Here is a 6,359-nt window from a genome sequence, read left to right as displayed (position 1 = left end):
CTCTATCCCAAACCCTTGTTGGGAGTCCATTCACTGGCTGTATCCATATACAATGATATCACTTACCATCCTTCCACAGTTTGTACCTGTGGCTGGGACTTGTATACTTTATAAATACTTTGTACCTATTTGTACCTATTGTTTAGTCAGATTGCTGTTTGCACTTTGAGTCGTGTTTGTGTCTCACTTCCCAGTACAGTGAAGTGTTGTGTCAGCAATGTTGTGGTGAGTAGCAGGGACAGGATCATGACGAGGAACACACGTTGTAGGACTTGAGCGTGTTTGAGCTGTGGATTCCTAAGAATGCTTCTATTTACTGTGACAGACTCAGAGTCATTCTGTCTAACTTTCTTGACCAAGTCACCCACACACAAAACCCCAGATCCGTGAAATGTAAGGGTAAACCACTGAATTGTTTCAGAAAACAAATCATGTTCTTTTGCCATTCAGACAGACAAACAGAACTCCAGACAGACAGAAATACTGTGTATACAGGGAGTAACAGTACCAAATCCTACTAGAGATTATCTGTCGATGTCCATTGTAATCATCTGTAACTTAGAAAAACCTGTCAAAATCTTTTTTATTTTATTTATTTTATTTCACCTTTATTTAACCAGGTAGGATAGTTGAGAACAAGTTCTCATTTACAATTGCGACCTGGCCAAGATAAAGTAAAGCTGTGCGACGAAAACAACAACACAGAGTTGCTCATGGAATAAACAAGCGTACAGTCAATAACACAATAGAAAAATCTATATATAGTGTGTGCAAATGGAGTAAAGAGGCAAGGCAATAAATAGGCCATAGTAGTGAAGTAATTACAGTTTAGCAAATGAACACTGGGGTGATAGATGTGCAGATGATAATGTGCAAGTAGAAATACTGGTGTGCAAAAGAGCAAAGAATGTAAATAAAAACAATATGGGGATGAGGTAGGTAGTTGGATGGGCTATTTACAGATGGGCTGTGTACAGCTGCAGGCATCGGTGCGCTGCTCAGATAGCTGATGATTAAAGTTAGTGAGGGAGATATACAGTAAGTCTCCAACTTCAGTGATTTTTGCAATTCGTTCCAGTCATTGGCAGCAGAGAACTGGAAGGAAAGGTGGCCAAAGAGGTTTTGGCTTTGGGGATGACCAGTGAGATATACCTGCTGGAGCGTGTGCTACGGGTGGGTGTTGTTATGGTGACCAGTGAGCTAAGGCAGAGCTTTACCTAGCATAGACTTATAGATGACCTGGAGCCAGTGGATTGACAACGAAAATGTAGCGAGGGCCAACCGACGAGAGCATACAGGTTGCAGTGGTGGGTGGTATATGGTGCTTTGGTGACAAAGAGGATGGTACTATGATAGACTGCATCCAGTTTGCTGAGTAGCGTGTTGGAGGCTATTTGTAAATGACATCGCTGAAGTCAAGGATCGGTAGGATAGTCAGTTTTACAAGGGTATGTTTGGCAGCATGAGTGCAGGAGGCTTTGTTGCAAAATAGGAAGCCAATTCTAGATTTCATTTTTGCTTAATATGAGTCTGGAATGAGAGTTTACAGTCTAGCCAGACACCTAGGTATTTGTAGTTGTCCAGATATTCTAAGTCAGAACCGTCCAGAGTAGTGATGCTAGTCGGGCGGGTGGGTGCGGGCAGTGATTGGTTGAAGAGCATGCATTTAGTTTCACTAGCATTTAAGGCAGTTGGAGGCCACGGAAGGAGTGTTGAATGGCATTGAAACTCATTTAGAGGTATGTTAAAACCTGTTAGAGATAGGGGGCAGTATTTCCCCTTTGGATGAATATCGTGCCCATAGTGAACTGCATCAAAATCTGTCCTTAATTGCTAATATATGCATATTATCATTAATATTGGATAGAAAACACTCTGAAGTTTCTAAAACCGTTTGAATTATGTCTGTGAGTATAACAGAACTCACAGGGCAGGCAATCTTCCAAACAAGTTTTGAAATCCTGAAAGTTGGGGCAACTTTGTCGTCATCGCCCCTCCCTTCCCAACAAGTTATGGATCTGGAAACTCTTCCTACGTCTTCCACTAGATGTCCTCATTCAGTAGAAAGTGTAATGGAGCATTTGCTGTGAACTTTGACCTAATGGGAAGGAAAGTAGTTGGTGTCGCAAAAGGATTCCATTTTGTTGAGGCGCGTTTACCTTTCATTGCTACGGCTGTTCCAATCAGCCCCAGATGAAAATGAATGACCCGGTTGAAATGCTATTGGATCATTTACATTTATATGATTATAACATCCTGAAGATTGATTCTGCACTTAGTTTGACCAGTTTCTTCGACCTGTAATATGTCATTTGGAAGTTTTGATGCAAAGTTATCCTGGACCAGAAGTCATTTTTTTGGGCATTTGAGCTGAAAGTGGTAGCAAAGGCTGCTACTTGGACACTAGAATTGAACATTATGAAACAAAACGATTTATTGTTGAACTAGGACTCCTTGCACTACATTCTGATGAAAGATCATCAAAGGTAAGGGAATATTTATGTTGTAATTTTGTATTTCTGTTGACTCCAACATGGCGGAGAAATATTGTTACGTCTGAGCGCCGTCTCAGATTATTGCAATGTTAGGCTTTTTCCGTAACATAAAAAAAAAATGTGACACAGCGGTTGCATTAACTTAAAGGTTAGGGTGCATTATTTCTACTTTTTTATAAAAAGCGTGCAAAATTTCAACGTCCTGCTACTCATGACAGGAATATAGTATATGCATATGATAGTATGTGTGGATAGAAAACACTCTGAAGTTTATAAAACTGGTTAAATCATGTCTGTGACTATCACAGAACTTGTGTAGCAGGCAAAACCCCAAGAAAAAACTGTTCAGAAAAAATAAAAATAAATCCCTCTGGCAGTTCCCTGTATTGTCTATGTGAAGGGAAATTAGATAGCGCCCAGTTTACAGTTCCTACAACTTCCACACGATGTCACCAGTCTTGGGAATTGGGTTGAAGTTCATCTTTGGTGAAATGAAGAAGAGGCACTTCCTGTCAGAGGTTACACTGTGGATAGTTATGAAAGAGAGAAAATCGTCCATGATTTGTTGACTTGCCGCTATTGAATATAGATCGCCCCGTCATCAATTTGATAAATTATTAACGTTTACAAATACCTAAAGTTGGATTAAAAAGTAGTTTGAAGTATTTTGGCAAAGTTTATAGGCAACTTTTTAAATTTTTTGTAATGACGTTGCGTTTTGGAAAGCTGTTTTTTTCTGGATCAGACGGGCTTTATAAATGGACATTTTGGGTATATATGGACGGAATTAATCGAAGAAAAGGACCAATTGTGATGTTTATGGGACATATTGGAGTGCCAACAAAGAAGCTCGTCAAAGGTAATGAATGTTTTATATTTTATTTCAGCGTTTTGTGCAGCGCCGGCTACGCTAATTCTTTTGTTTACGTCTCGTTCAGGTGTTTCGGGGGGGTGCATGCTATCAGATAATAGCTTCTCATGCTTTCGCCGAAAAGCATTTTTTAAATCTGACATGTTGGCTGTGTAGCTTTAACTTCTTGCATCGAGCCAACCTGGATCCGGTATCATGACTACAGCCTCAAGATCATTACCATAACGCAACGTTAACTATTCATGAAAATCGCAAATGAAATGAAATCAATATGCTAGCTCTCATGCTTAGCCTTTTGTTAACAACACTGTCATCTCAGATTTTCAAAAATATGCTTCTCTACCATAGCAAACTAGCATTTAGCATTTAGCGTTAGCATTTAGCGTTAGCATTTAGCATTAGCATTTAGCTTTAGCATTAGCAGGCAACATTTTCACAAAAACCAGCAAAAACATTCAATAAATCATTTACCTTTGAAGAACTTTGGATGTTTTCAATGAGGAGACTCTCAGTTAGATAGCAAATGTTCAGTTTTTCCTGAAAGATTTTTTGTGCAGGAGAAATCGGTCCGTTTGGTGCGTCACGTTTGGCTACCAAACAAAAATGAAAATTCAGTTATCCAAACGCCAAACTTTTTTCCAAATTAACTCCATAATATCGACTGAAACATGGCAAACGTTGTTTAGAACCAATCCTCAAGGTGTTTTTCACATATCTCTTCAATGATGTATCGTTCCTGGAAGTGTGCTTCTCCCTCTGTTATCGCATGGTAAAATGATTGCCACTGGGAATTACGCACCAATTTAGACAAAGGACACTGGACGGCCCCCTGGCAAATGTAGTCTCTTATGGCTAATCTTCCAATGATATGCCTACAAATACGTCACAATGCTGCAGACATCTTGGACGAACGGCAGAGCGCATAAGCTCGTTCACAGCATATTCACAGCCAAATAAGGAGACGATAGTAAATCAGAGCATCAAAAATCCTGCTCATTTCCTGTTTGAAGTTTCATCTTGGTTTCGCCTGTAAGATCAGTTCTGGGGCACTCACAGATAATATCTTTGCAGTTTTGAAAACGTCAGAGTGTTTTCTTTCCAAAGCTGGAAATTATATGCTAGCGTCTCTATATCCGTAAGAGGTTATTAAGAACCAGTGTATCTTTAATTATATGTAGAACATGTATCTTTAGTCAAAGTTTATGATGAGTATTTCTGTTATCTGGCGTAGCTTTCTATAATTCCTCCGGATATTTTTGAGGATTTTCTGAACATGGCGTCAATGTAAACCGAGATTTATGGATATAAAATGCATATTATCAAACAAAACATAAATGTACTGTGTAACATGTCATATGACTGTCATCTGATGAAGATTTTAAAGAGGTTAGTGATAGATTTTTTTTTTAATCCTGCTTTTGTGATTTTTATATTTTGCTGGAAAAAATGGCTACGTTTTTTCTTTGGTTTGGTGGTGGTCTAACATAAATATATGTTGTGTTTTTCGCCGTAAAACATTTAAATAATCTGACACGCTGGGTAGGTGTTTATCTTTCATTTGAGGTGTTGGACTTGTTAATGTGTGGAGGTTAAATATTTCTAAAGAATATTTTTGCATTCCCTGCGCCACCTTTTCAGCTGAACGGGGGGGTGGAGTTCCCCTAGGGGAACCCCTCGCCTCAACAGGTTTTAACACAGTGTCCGAAGAAGTACCAGTTGTATACAGAATGGTGTCATCTGCGTAGAAGTGGATCAAGGAATCACACGCAGCAAGAGCAACATCATTGATATAAACAGAGAAAAGAGTTGGCCCGAGAATGTAACTATGTGGTACCCCCATAGAGACTGGAGGTCTGGACAACAGGCCCTCCAATTTTACACACTGAACTCTGTATGAGAAGTAGTTGGTGAACCAGGCGAGGCAGTCATTTGAGAAACCAAGGCTGTTGAGTCTGCCGATAAGAATACGGTCGATGCACAGTACTGTCTTTTGTCGATGGCGGGTATGATACTGTTTAGAACCTTGCGCGTGGCTGAGGTGCACCCGTGACCAGCTCGGAAACCGGATTGCACAGCGGAGAAGGTACAGTGGGATTAGAAATGGTCAGTGTTCTAAGTTTGTTAACTTGGCTTTTGAAGAATTTGGAAAGCACGGCAGGATGGATATAGGTCTGTAACAGTTTGGTTCAAGAGTGTCTCCCTCTTTGAAGAGGGGGATGACCATGGCAGCTTTCCAATCTTTAGGAATCTCGGACAATACGAAAGAGAGGTTGAACAGACTAGTAATAAGGGTTGCAACAATGGCGGTGGATAATTTTAGAAAGAGAGGGTTCAGATTGTCTAGCCCAGCTGATTTGTACGGGTCCAGGTTTTGCAGCTCTTTCAGAACATTTGCTATCTGGATTTGGGTGAAGGAGAAGCTGAGAAATTAGCTGCGGGGGTGCAGAGCTGTTGGCCAGGGTTGGCGTGGCCAGCAGTAGAGAAATGCTTATTGAAATTCTCACTTATCATAGATTTATCGGTGGTGACAGTGTTTCCTAGCCTCAGTGCAGTGGGCAGTTGGGAGGAGGTGCTCTTATTCTCCATGGGCTTTACAGTGTCCCAGAACGTTTTGGAGTTAGAGATGCAGGATGCAAATTTCTGTTTGATAAAGCTATTCTTTGATTTCCTAACTGACTGTGTGTATTGGATCCTGACTTCCCTGAAAAGTTACATATCGCGAGGATTATTCGATGCTAGTGCAATACGCCACAGGATGTCTTTGTGCTGGTCGAGGGCAGTCGGGTATGGAGTGAACCAAGGGCTATATCTGTCCTTAGTTCTACAGTTTTTGAAAGGGGCATGCTTATTTAAGATGGTGAGGAAATTACTTTTAAAGAACAACCAGGTATCCTCTACTGACAGGTTTAGGTCAATATCCTTCCAGGATACACGGGCCAGGTCGATTAGAAAGGCCTGTTTGCAGAAGTGTTTTAGGGAGCGTTTGACAGTGA

The sequence above is a fragment of the Oncorhynchus nerka genome, linkage group LG11 (genome assembly GCF_034236695.1).
Source record: "Oncorhynchus nerka isolate Pitt River linkage group LG11, Oner_Uvic_2.0, whole genome shotgun sequence".
In the NCBI taxonomy this organism is placed as follows: Eukaryota; Metazoa; Chordata; class Actinopteri; order Salmoniformes; family Salmonidae; genus Oncorhynchus; species Oncorhynchus nerka.
The sequence above is the reverse complement of the archived record's forward strand: the minus strand, read 5'-3'. Positions refer to the sequence as shown.